At 31.2% G+C, this 12,413-nt stretch overlaps 1 long non-coding RNA gene across 1 annotated transcript; it reads left to right on the top strand.

Annotated features, from left to right (window-relative positions):
- Nucleotides 1-153: 153 nt before the first annotated feature.
- LOC134701463 (uncharacterized) lies at nucleotides 154-8,626 on the top strand. Its single transcript, XR_010104124.1, has 6 exons — nucleotides 154-252; nucleotides 3,426-3,450; nucleotides 4,521-4,574; nucleotides 5,432-5,506; nucleotides 7,666-7,770; nucleotides 8,412-8,626. It is a non-coding gene; the product is annotated as an uncharacterized LOC134701463 (long non-coding RNA).
- Nucleotides 8,627-12,413: the final 3,787 nt, after the last annotated feature.

The raw sequence follows: 12,413 nt of genomic DNA, 5'->3' as shown, positions 1-12,413 counted from the left end.
AAAAATCGAAAAATTGATTAAATTAAATGTAATTTGTTTTATTTTATCGTTTTATTGTATAATATCAAAAATTTTCTTAATGGTTGGTGGTTTTCAGGTGTTCGGCGGTGTTCGGTGGTGTGCGGTGGTGTTCGGTGGTGAAAAGACCCACCCCCAGCCAAGCACTCATCAGATCTTTACTGTAAAATATTTGTATAGGGAAGTATATTCCGCAGCAATCAACATGACAGTAAAGATTCACATAGTATACTGGTAAGGTTATAACTTTCTACCATTTATAGATTGTCTTTCTTTAAGTTTACTTTGTAACTTTTTTTTTAATATTTTTCAAAAATGGAATGTCATCTGATCTGCAAGAAATCATGGAATGTTAGATAAGATAAGATAAGAAATTTTATTTTAAGTCGGGTTTCATTAAATACAAACATTATTATGTGGAAGGTAAAATATATGGAATGGAAACGAAAGGCAAGTGATCATATTTGTGAACGATCTGAGAGACCACTGACAGATCCAGAAATTTATATAAAGGGGACTCCAACTGTTAACCTTACTGACCGCATATTAAGACTTAAGAGTGGGTCTGTTTCATTTGGGTCTAAGTGACACGCGATTGCTGACTTTTTGTAAGCGTAACACGTGTAAGTTCAATTATTGTGGCGTGAAAACGGGAAATGAGGTCTTGCGGGACCCAGGATAACAAAAAAAATGAGAATTGCTTACATACACAGTGTAAGCGGGATACAGGAATCTGACAAAACAGTAAGCGGGATCTGGGATCGGAATCCCCCAATGAGACCCCTTAAGAGGAGCTGCTACAGTCATGCTTTATTGTAGGGGGTCTCATTGAGGTTGGGGGTGGGGTTCAGATCCCAGATCCTGCTTACAGTTTTGTCAGATTCCTGTATCCCACTTACACTATATATGTACGTAAACAATTCCCATTTTTTTTGTCATTTCCCTGGTCCCGTTTCAATAATTTGATTTTCACATGTCACACTTACATAAAATCAGCAATCCTGCGTCACACATAGACCCCAATGAGACCCACATTGTAGTCCAAATAATTATGCCATCTAGAAAGGCTATTTTTGATTTTGCTGTTACGCCTTTTTACAAAGCGTCCATTTTTTTTTTATTAAAAAGCCGTACTAAAACTGCATAATTATTTGGACTAGCTTCATTGATTCCCCATGGACAGAAGAATTGTGAATTTCTGACAATAATTCTATCTCAAGCATGTCAAGTGGGTCTCATAGGGGTCTTGTGTGACATGGTATTGCTGATTTTTTGTAACTTGTAAGCGTGACATGTGAAAGTCAAATTATTATGCCATGAAAATGTGAAATGAAGACTAGCAGCAGGACACAGGAAATTACCAAAAAAAAATGAGAATTGCTTATTTGCAAATGTACATATATACATGTAGTGTAAGGATACAGGAATCTGACAAAACAGTAAACAGGATCTAGAATCAGAACCACCCAATGACTATAAGACCCCCTGTCAAGTGGTAAAAAAATTACATTTGAAATCAATTTAAAGTAAAAAACCTGCATAATAACCTGATGAATATTAAAATTGGGTAGGGTGGATTATTCAACCATATTTAGAGATTCAAATCTTGTCACCTGTACCTCACATGTACAGTGCAGTTGGTGCAATTTAAACTTGTTTTGAATAGTTGATAGAAAAACATCTTCATGCTCTGATAATGAATAGTATAAAAATGTAAATTTGACTGTACATAACTATCCATTTTGATAGAAAAAGATCTTCATGCTCTGATAAAGAATAGTTTAAAATATTTAATTTTAATATAACTTAAACTATCCATTTGTATATTTAGGTTAATCATTGCTCATTTAGTATACATCGCAAAACATTTATTTGGTCTCAAATATTTATTAAAACTTTTTCTTGATGCTTTTAAAAAATTTCACGTCAGTGGTTAGTGTATATGACAATGTATGAATAAAGACTAGCGCTATTAATTTTTTGAAATAAAAGCTATAACCAAATATTGTTCTGTCAAAAAATTATAAAAGGTGAAATACATGTATATATACAACACTTTCTAAATTTGTCAACAGGGTTTTTATATTTAAAATAAATAATAATAAAAATGTCATTTAGAACTAAACACATTAAGGACTGGAAACATGATATATGTTTTTAATATTTTTTTATTTAATGTTTTGTTTTCATTGTATGTCTTTAAATAGATAGATATAGGAAGATGTGGTATGAGTGCTAATTAGACAACTCTTCATTTAAATAACAATTTATAAAAGTGAACCATTGCATGTCAAGGTACAGCCTTCAGCATGGAGCCTTGGCTCACAACCAATAGCATGCTATAAAGGGCCCCAAAAATTAATAGTGTAAAACCATTTACACAGGTAAACCAACGGTATAATCTATAAAAAAAAAAAGAGAAATGAACACTTATGAACCACATAAAAAGACGACAACCACTGAAAGTATGTTTTGGGTTTCTGTTTGTATAGATTTATCTATTTTCTGTTTGTGACAACAAATACAATATTAATCTATAATAATTTTTTATTGAATAATGCAGCCTTAAATGAAACAGATGTTGGTGGTTTAAGGAGGCTCGCGGGTATAAGATTTTCAGAAAAAAAATTAAACTTCCATTTTTCATTTCAAATTTTATTAATTACATTTAGTAGTTTTTACTTTATTTTAGGGTTCAAAAATCATTCCAAAAAATCGTTTCGTGTTGGCCACAGATGACTTTTAAAATGTAAATATCATTGGAAAAGCTCCAAATTATCTCCCTTTGGTGCAAAAATGCCATTTTTTGGCATTAAAATTGAAATATCTTTTTTAACTCATCGGTGACCTATATTTTTTATGGGTGTTTTCGAATAAGCTGTACATAAACTAAATAATTGTAAAATTTAAGCGATTTCTGTAATTAGGTTCTTTTTTTATTTCGATATTACCGATTTTTCTCCTATTAGTTCAACAGAAAAAAAGAACATTAACAAAAATGTATGCTTCTTTCGAAGGCAGATTGTGAGCGTAAATGAACGGTGACCCCATTTTTTTATTTCATTTTTTTTATTAAGTATAAGATAAAGTTCATTTATAAAAAAATAAGGCGAAATCCTATATTAAATAAAACATTTGATTTAGACCCGCAAGCCCCCTTAAGTATGTATTGTTTAAAGAGACTACTATTGAAAATTGATACAACCTAATTCAATCCCAAAAACAAAAAAGAAAGCAAAAAAAAAAAAAAACTAATTGAAAAAAAAAAAAAAAAAAAAAAACATCACCTAAATGTTAGATGATTTGTTTTATCTCTCTTATGACTTTCTGACGCATGTATTTTAGTATGTTTAAATTTTTCTCTCTCAGTTAAAAACTTATTGTTGAAGATATTTTTTCTTTTACAGAGGAGCATGAGGATATGAACCCAAGGTAAATATATATATAATAGATTGGTATATACAAATTTACATTTCAATAAATGAAAACATTGACCTACAACACATACATAATGATATATATATATATATATATAGTCAGCAAAATGTAAATTGCAGGTCACCATACACAGAAGTCTGAATCCAAGAACAAGCTCTACAACATACTGTTATAAAAAATTGAGAATGGAAATGGGGGATGTGTCAAAGAGACAACAACCCGACCAAATAAAAAAACAACAGCAGAAGGTCACGAACAGGTCTTCAATGTAGCGAGAAATTCCCGCACCTGGAGGCGTCCCTCAGCTGGCTCCTATATTTATAATATTTATTATATTTTTTATAGAAAATAATGGTATACATACATGTAGCATGTCCTTTTTCATATCAGACCCCTTATTAGAGTATGGTAAAAATCATCTCTCGAGCCTGTCAGTTCTCGGGCTAATAAGGGGTCTGATTAAAAAAATGCCTTGATTTACTTTAGTAATCTATATGGTTAAGACCACAGAAGATAAAACACAAAGATAATTCAAAATGTTGATATGGTTTGCCCAACAGAATATATGACTGTTTTGGAAGCCCAGGTTATGGTCCTATAAATGCATTTGGATTTATCTCCCTTTGAATGTTTAAAAATTACTCAAATGAATCATATATAATAATGAGATATGGTTAAATTGAAAATGAGACAACTTTCCAACATAATCCTAATAATGTGGATTTATGCATTTATAGCATGTATAGGTCAACCTACAACCATATGTTTTGTTCAAACTTTTATGAAATGATAGCCATAATTTCATATACAAATGAACATATTTATAGGGAGTTCTAAAGTCTTTATATGAAAATGTTGCCTTTCAAGTTATACTATTTTATTTGTTCCTCTGTATTGTTCCTCTGCAGTCATGCAGTGTCCTTTTCATACAAAAATAATGTGACTTTTTAAAGGCTAGACGAAGAAAAAAAAGATTTATACCCAAAATTATATTTCATATTTCAACTTCAGTTTAATTCTTGTTTAATTGTGTATGTGTATTATAATAATGCTTTATTTTACAGTTCCGTAAGTTACAGACGGAGCTTGAGCGATCATATCCCGGCCAGGTAGCAATTGTAAGTTTTATTTGTTTGTTATACAGTTGATAAACTATCATTTTTATTAAAAATAAAATATGCCTAGAATATCTTGGTTATACCATTGTTTAGTCTGAGTGTAGGTCTGTCAAAGGAAATATTTCACTAGATATCAAGGAGTTTCCTGAATGATCCAGAATATTTAATTTTGTATTGAATTTATTAGAATGTTATATTTGTGAAAAGCCAAGAAGATGTACACCATAAGGGCCATTTGCAGTTTGCTAACTTGTGAAAGAAAGAAATATCACATGCCATCCCAAAATTTGAATCGCATGTGAAAACGTCTCGTCTTTGAAATGAACCAGCATATGACATCCAAAGCTACATTTACTATATGGACAGAGGAATTGAAGAAAACTTTACTTTATCACCTTCTTGAAAAGATTGTGCATTTTGACCCATTCAAGATATATAGACACTAGAAACTTTCAAAAGGTAGGATTTTAATGTAAATATTTCAAACACAAGTAGTATTATTACTAAATAACAAAATGAAGGTTGCCTTAAGAGAGATACATTTACATGATACAAAAAAACTGGTTTATTCAAAGATTATATGATCAATCTGGTAGTTAGATGTGTCCTGGTGCTGAGCCTGTCATTCATTTTATACATTTCATCCCCTCTCAACTCATTTGGCTGAATCTACATATTAATTTTATTCACATCTTCATCTACATTTTATATGGGGTAATGCATATAACTTTAAAAAAAATCATAAGTCACCCAAGTTGCAATAGGTATGATCATTAGCTTACATTACATTTTATCATTTTATTCTCAACTGTTGTTTATAAAAAGTTTATAAAAAAATGCTTTTATTTATTTTGTAGACCGGAGAAGGAACACCAAGTGTAACTGGCTTTTTTGAAGTTGAGGTTGCTGGAAAACTTGTACACAGCAAGAAGGTTAGATGAAGTGTTAAGATGTCATAATTTGTTTTAAAGAAATTGTTGATATTTAAAAGTCTTTCTGTTTGTTTACAAACTTGTGCAAGGAACAAATCTGTCTTCAAACACATTTACTTCAACAAAATCAATTGATTTAGTTACATACTTGATTACCTCCTATCAGCTTATACTGTAGATTTGTTCTTGGAACAAAATGAATGTATATACTGTGGATTCATTATTATTTGTTGGATACCAATTTTTCGTGGGTTTCGTGGGTACAAGTGAACCACTAATTCAAATGTTCAACAAATATCCTATTTCCAATAGGCTTTAAATACAGACATCTACTAAACCACGAAATCAAATATCCACGAATATGCATGTTTTCAGCAATCCACGAAAATTGATACCCACGAAAATAAATGAATCCACAGTACGCCACTGGCTGCAGGATTTTCTCACTGCATTGAAGACCCATTGGTGACCATCGTCTGTTTTCTGCTCTTTGGTTGGGTTGTTTTCTCTTTGACACATTCCCCATTTCCATTCTCAATTTTATATGGTTGAATTATTTAGAACTGTATTAACTTTATTATAGTCAGAGATTATGTGTTAAATAATTTAATTAAAACACAGAGCAGTTGGACATTTTTACTTATAGCTATCAGTTGTCTAATTTTTAGCTCACCTGGCCCAAAGGGCCAAGTGAGCTTTTCTCATCACTTGGCATCCGTCGTCCATCATCCGTCGTCGTCCGTCGTCATTAACTTTTACAAAAATATTCTCCTCTGAAACTACTGGGCCAAATTAAACCAAACTTGGCCTCAATCATCATTGGGGTATCTAGTTAAAAAATTGTGTCTGGTAACCCGGTCAACCAACCAAGATGGCCGCCATGGCTAAAAATAAAACATAGGGGTAAAATGCAGTTTTTGGCTTATAACTCAAAAACCAAAGCATTTAGAGCAAATCTGACGACGTTAAACTGTTTATCATGTTAAGATCTATCTACTCTGAAAATTTCAGATGAATCGAACAACCGGTTGTTGGTTTGCTGCCACTAAATAGGTAATTTTAAGGAAATTTGCAGTTTTTGGTTATTATCTTGAATAATATTATAGATAGAGATAAACTGTAAACAGCAATAATGTTCAGCAAAGTAAGATTTACAAATAAGTCAACAGGATCAAAATGGTCAGTTGACCCCTTAAGTTATTGGCCTTTAAATTATAGTCAATTTTTAACCATTTTTCGTAAATCATAGTTATCTTTTACAAAAATCTTCTCCTCGGAAACTACTGAGCCAAAATTTAACCAAACTTGGCCTCAATTATCATTGGGGTAGTTAATTTAAAAATTGTGTTCGGTGACCCGGTCAACCAACCAAGATGGCCGCTATGGCTAAAAATAGAACATAGGGGTAAAATGCATTTTTTGGCTTATAACTCAAAAACCAAAGCATTTAGAGCAAATCTGACAAGATAAAATTGTTTATTAGGCCAAGATCTATCTGCCTTGAAATTTTCAGATGAATGGGACAACTGGTTGTTAGGTTGCGGCCCCTGAATTGGTAATTTTAAGGAAATTTTGCCGTTTTTTGTTATTATCTTGAATATTATTATAGATAGAAATAAACTGTAAACAGCAATAATTTACAGCAAAGTAAGACCTTAAAATAAGTCTACATGACCAAAATGGTCAATTGACCCCCTACGGAGTTATTGCCCTTATAGTTAATTTTTAATAATTTTCGTAAAATTTGTAAATTTTTACTAACATTTTCCACTGAAAGTACTGGGCCAATCATTATAGATAGGGAAAATTGTTCACAGCAAGAATGTTCAGTAAAGTAAGATCTACAAACACATCACCATCACCAAAACACAATTTTGTCATGAATCCATCTGTGTCCTTTGTTGAATATTCACATAGACCAAGGTGAGCGACACAGGCTCTTTAGAGACTCTAGTTTCATTAGAAGAAACTGGTGCAGAATAAATTGAATAATTTTTTTTTGTTTTAAATTTTTTTATTAGAAAGGACACTAATAAGAAAATTTATTGGTGATACAGACTGTTTTTAAGATGAAAGCTATATAAATCCAAGGTCAAGGACAATTAAAATGTGTTGAAGAATTTCCTTTACAATATTCAGTAATATTTGTTTATTTTCAGAATGGTGATGGTTACGTTGATTCAGGAGCGAAGAAGGACAAAATAAATAATGCAGTAAAATCTGCTTTGAATTAGTCCGGAATTAGAATCTCAAAAAGCAAACATGTAAGTTATTTGTAGAAGTTTTTATGTGCCCTTCATAATTTGTGCTAATGGAATGCTCTTTTGAGGTCCGTGGATGGAGATATGCAAGTGGTCCTATGCATAAATTATTTAATTTGCCTGGTAGAAACAGGTACAGGGATATGTTTTTTTAGCAGAGATAAAAACTTCAGATCATTGCAGAAATGATGACCAGGCATGACGTAATTTAGTTACGATTTAAGTTGCCAAATATTTTGAAATTTGCTTTAACTCACAGTGAAGTCAAATCACTTTTGAAATCAGTAGAAGGGAAACAACTATTAATTTACAAGTCCCACAGGTAATTAAAAATGGGGAATGATATGGAAAGTCAAAATTTTCGAAACAATCATGTTCTTATACTTTTAATTATTAAATGATATAAATGCTAGAGTGATATTAATCATCCTTGGATGTTCATTTAAAACTAATTAAACTGGAAACCCAGAAACTGGTTGAGTTATTGTTTACTATGATTTTCTTCACAAGGCTATAGAGTAATTACTCAGCTGATTTTACTTTTGTTTTATTTTAATAAAAGCCAACCAGCTGTACTAAAATCAGGTGAAAATTTGCAAAAAAAGCCATTATAATTGATTAAAATATAATTCATTATTTTTCAGTGTGTTTTTGTATGAGCCTTAGAAGCACCAATAGGACTCTGATGATGAAGGAACCTAACTAAATCTGACGAATGTTTTGTTCTGGAGAGATGAACAGGTGGGCCTCTTGGTGATTTCTGATGTTTTCATACAGCACATGTGACATAACCCAGGGATGTTTCTAAATTATACAATTTATTTATTCAATAAAAAAATACCTACTTAATTTTGATCACTTTAATGTGTTTGTTATTTATTAGCATATAAGAACAATTATTTACATCCAAAAACACTTTGGATTTCCTTATTTCTTTCCTGTTAAAAATTTAAATGAAATATTTACATTAATCATGTTAATGGGCCTCAAGTATTGACCTTTTTGAAACCTTGAAAGAAAATAGAAATAGCTATAAATTATCTTTTCCAAAGACTTTTTAAATGTTTAAAGATGAGTCTCTTACTGATTTTAGACAAAATTTGGTTTCAAAGTTTTCTTTATAATAAAAAAATATAGATCATAATTTTGGTGAATACATTTATGATTTATTGAAAAATTTAAGTTATTGATTTAAACATATTTTTTTTTTTAAGAGAGGACTATGGTATATGATATTTATGAAAAATCATAATGATTGCCTGATTAATATAAAATATCAATTTTAGAAATTATCTCCCCTTGAATTGAAATTTTCATTTAAAAATGTCTCTGATGACCAAGAGAAATGCAAAAGTTATCTTCAGTGACCAGATTAAAGACTTTTAGACTGGTTCATTTCTAAAGTATATCTGTAAAAATAAGATAAGATATTTCTAAGCAATACTATTTGTAAGTGTTTGTGCTAGCATATTTAATTCAAAAGAAAATTGTCAGACTTATATTCTGTAATTGTTTTGCAAAGAATTCTAATAGTTGCTCAATATGATGTTATGCGAACCAATTTCAATGTTTCAACACATTTTTCTGAACTAACCTTCATTAGATGCACTCACTACCAAAAGATTTGGAAGCCAAACACATACACAAAGGGAGATAATATTGGGTTATCCAAAACTGAAAGGGCGAAATTTGACAAAATACATAAGCAATTATATATAAAAGCAAACCAAAACTTTCACATCTTTACAATGAACTGAGATATCCCTTTTTCATTCAACCACATGGGTGAAACAGTGTACACATTTCTTTCCAGCTATTCATTGAATTTTGAATGAATTTCAATGTAAAATAAGTAATAAAGAAGAATCAATCACTGTCAGGAATAAGTGATTAACCTTTCAAACACCTTGGGTATTTCTTGAAACAGTTTTATTAAAATTGAGAATGGAAATGGGGAATGTGCCAAAGAGACAACAACCCGACCATAGAGCAGACAACAGCAATTATTGTTTTGTTATGGCAGGGTATCTATTCTTATTTTTGTCTTTCCTATAATTGAAGTTACAGAATAGACCATTTTCATTTTCATGGTCAAGTTTTAGTCTGTTGTTGTAAAGGTACTATAAACAAAATGTCAGCTATATTTGGTGTATGGATTGCTTGTAAGATGAACATTGATATTAGAAGATATGATTTGAGTGTCAATGAGAAAACTCTCCATCCAAATCATAATTTGTAAAAGTAAACCATTAGAGGTTAAAGTACAGTGCATATTTGTCTGGCAGTTACCATATGTATTGCCTATTTTGATGCCCAACCTACAATAGTAGAGGGGCATTATGCTTTCTGGTCTGTGTGTCCGTCAGTCCATTCGTTCATTCGTCTGTTCATTTGTTTGTCTGTTCCTCCGTCCGTCTGTACTGTTTCAGGTTAGTTTTTTGTCAAGGTACTTTTTGATGAAGCTGAAGTCCAATCAACTTGAAACTTAGTACACATGTTGCTTATGTTATGATCTTTCTAATTTTAAAGCCAAATTAGACATTTGACCACAATCTCACAGTCCACTGAACATAGAAAATGAAAGTGCAAGTTTCAGGATAAAGTAATTGGTCAAGGTAGTTTTCGATGAAGTTGAAGTCCAATCAACATGAAACTTAGTACACATGTTCCCTATGGTATGAACTTTCTAATTTTAATGCCAAATGAGATATTTTTACAAAATGTCATGGTCCAGTGCGAGTGGGGCATTCATGTACCTTGGACACATTCTTATTTCATAGTTTATTGATCAATGTTAAGTTTTGGTGTATTGGTCTTTTTCATTATAATAAGCAATAGGTCAGCAATATTTGTTGCATCAAATAATTTTAAGGTGTCTACATGTCTGTTTGGCAGGTATCATCTGAATTTAATTTCATTTTCATGGTAAGTTTTGGTGTTTTGGTCTGGTTCTCAAATACTTATAGCAATAGGTCTACTATATTTGGTGTATGAAATAATTGTATGGTGTACATGTCTGTCTGGCAGGATTTCTGTCACTGGGGAACTGAGTGACATGTACTGGATTGTGTAATAAGAGCCTGACTAAATGGCCTCTTGTAACTGAAACTGTGTGATGCACACAATAGCACAATCACACAACGAAAAGAATGCTCTGAATAAACAATGACAACTCTAGACTGAAACGCAAAAACCTCTTGAGACTCTGGAACATGTGATGAATAGTTCAACAATTCAGAATGGAATACTCTTATTAGTTCAGTGTAAAGTCAAAATCTAATGCATGAAAATTATCAGTAAGTATTTATTTTTTGGCTGATCAATGCATTTGATTGGGACAAATAGTTGGAACCCCCCCTTTTGTCCTGAGTTGGGGAAAACCCTTTTTAAAATGGCTGGATCCGCCCCTGAACAATATACATTTATTTTAAGTTAATGGTCATGAATTAGTTAAGAGTAAAACATGTTACTCAATATCCAAGCTGAGAATTAAATTGCATATATAAGATAAAATGAATTATATTATACAGGGAATATATGAAGTATAAAATATATAAAAAATCTATTACATTAGAAAAAAAATAAAGTAACGCTGCTTTTTTCCTGGTCACATTTATCTTACATTCGTCTTCAATGTCATGATTTATGCATCAATGTTAAGTTTTTGTGTTTTGGTCTGATTTTTCAAATACCATAAGCTGTATTTGGTGTATGGAATAATTGTAAGAGTTACATGTCTGTCTGACAGGATTTATCTTACATTGACCTCATTGTTGCATGGATCTTTAAAAATGTTTAAGTTTATGTGAAACTTGTAGTAAAACTTTTATGTTTTAGACTTTTAATGTAATATCAATTATCAGCAAAACATGCAAGACATTTCGAAGAGTACGTGCACTCTTGTCCTATATATTATCAGTGACGTCACAATGTGTAAGGAGATGTTATCAAGCTTGCTTTCCCCAAGTGTAAAACTGTCTTAGGGAGGGGGTAGAGACCAGTACTAGAAGGATAAACAGATTATCTTAATTTCTTCGTACAGATACTGAAAAATATCAGCCTCTGGACACAATGTTGAGCTTTTTAGGTTAGCTGCTTATAATTTATAATATCAATGTGAAGTGAACCCAATAATCTATACTTATAAATCTCAGAGTTATCTCTCCTTTATCGAATTATTATTAGGTTTAATAAAACCATTATACATGTATAAGTAAAAATACACACCAAATTTTTTGTTTGCTGAGATGAATTGGTATAGCTTTTTCATTAGAACATTACACCATGAAAAAGTATCATGAATAAATTGAGTTCTGGTTCAAAATTTGATTCCATTAGGAAATTGACTGAACGTGCAATTTCTAGATTATACTACCTATAAATTAACAAATAAATTACCACATGTAATATAAACAATCTAAATTTGAGTCTTAACTAAAATGGAGTCAACACAACAAAACATATTTAAAGAATGACTTCAGACACACACTTTAGTGACAATATTCAAGATTTCTAGATTTTATATGAACACCACTTGGACACAGGCCTATATACATGTGTAGCATGAGGTCTTAATAATAGTGTTACATAAACTTGACGAAGTAAAACATGTGGTATTAATAATATAGATATAGTTATACATGTAC

Source organism: Mytilus trossulus, unplaced genomic scaffold (assembly GCF_036588685.1).
Source record: "Mytilus trossulus isolate FHL-02 unplaced genomic scaffold, PNRI_Mtr1.1.1.hap1 h1tg000244l__unscaffolded, whole genome shotgun sequence".
Lineage (NCBI taxonomy): Eukaryota > Metazoa > Mollusca > Bivalvia > Mytilida > Mytilidae > Mytilus > Mytilus trossulus.
This window is presented reverse-complemented; position numbering and strand designations above follow the sequence as displayed.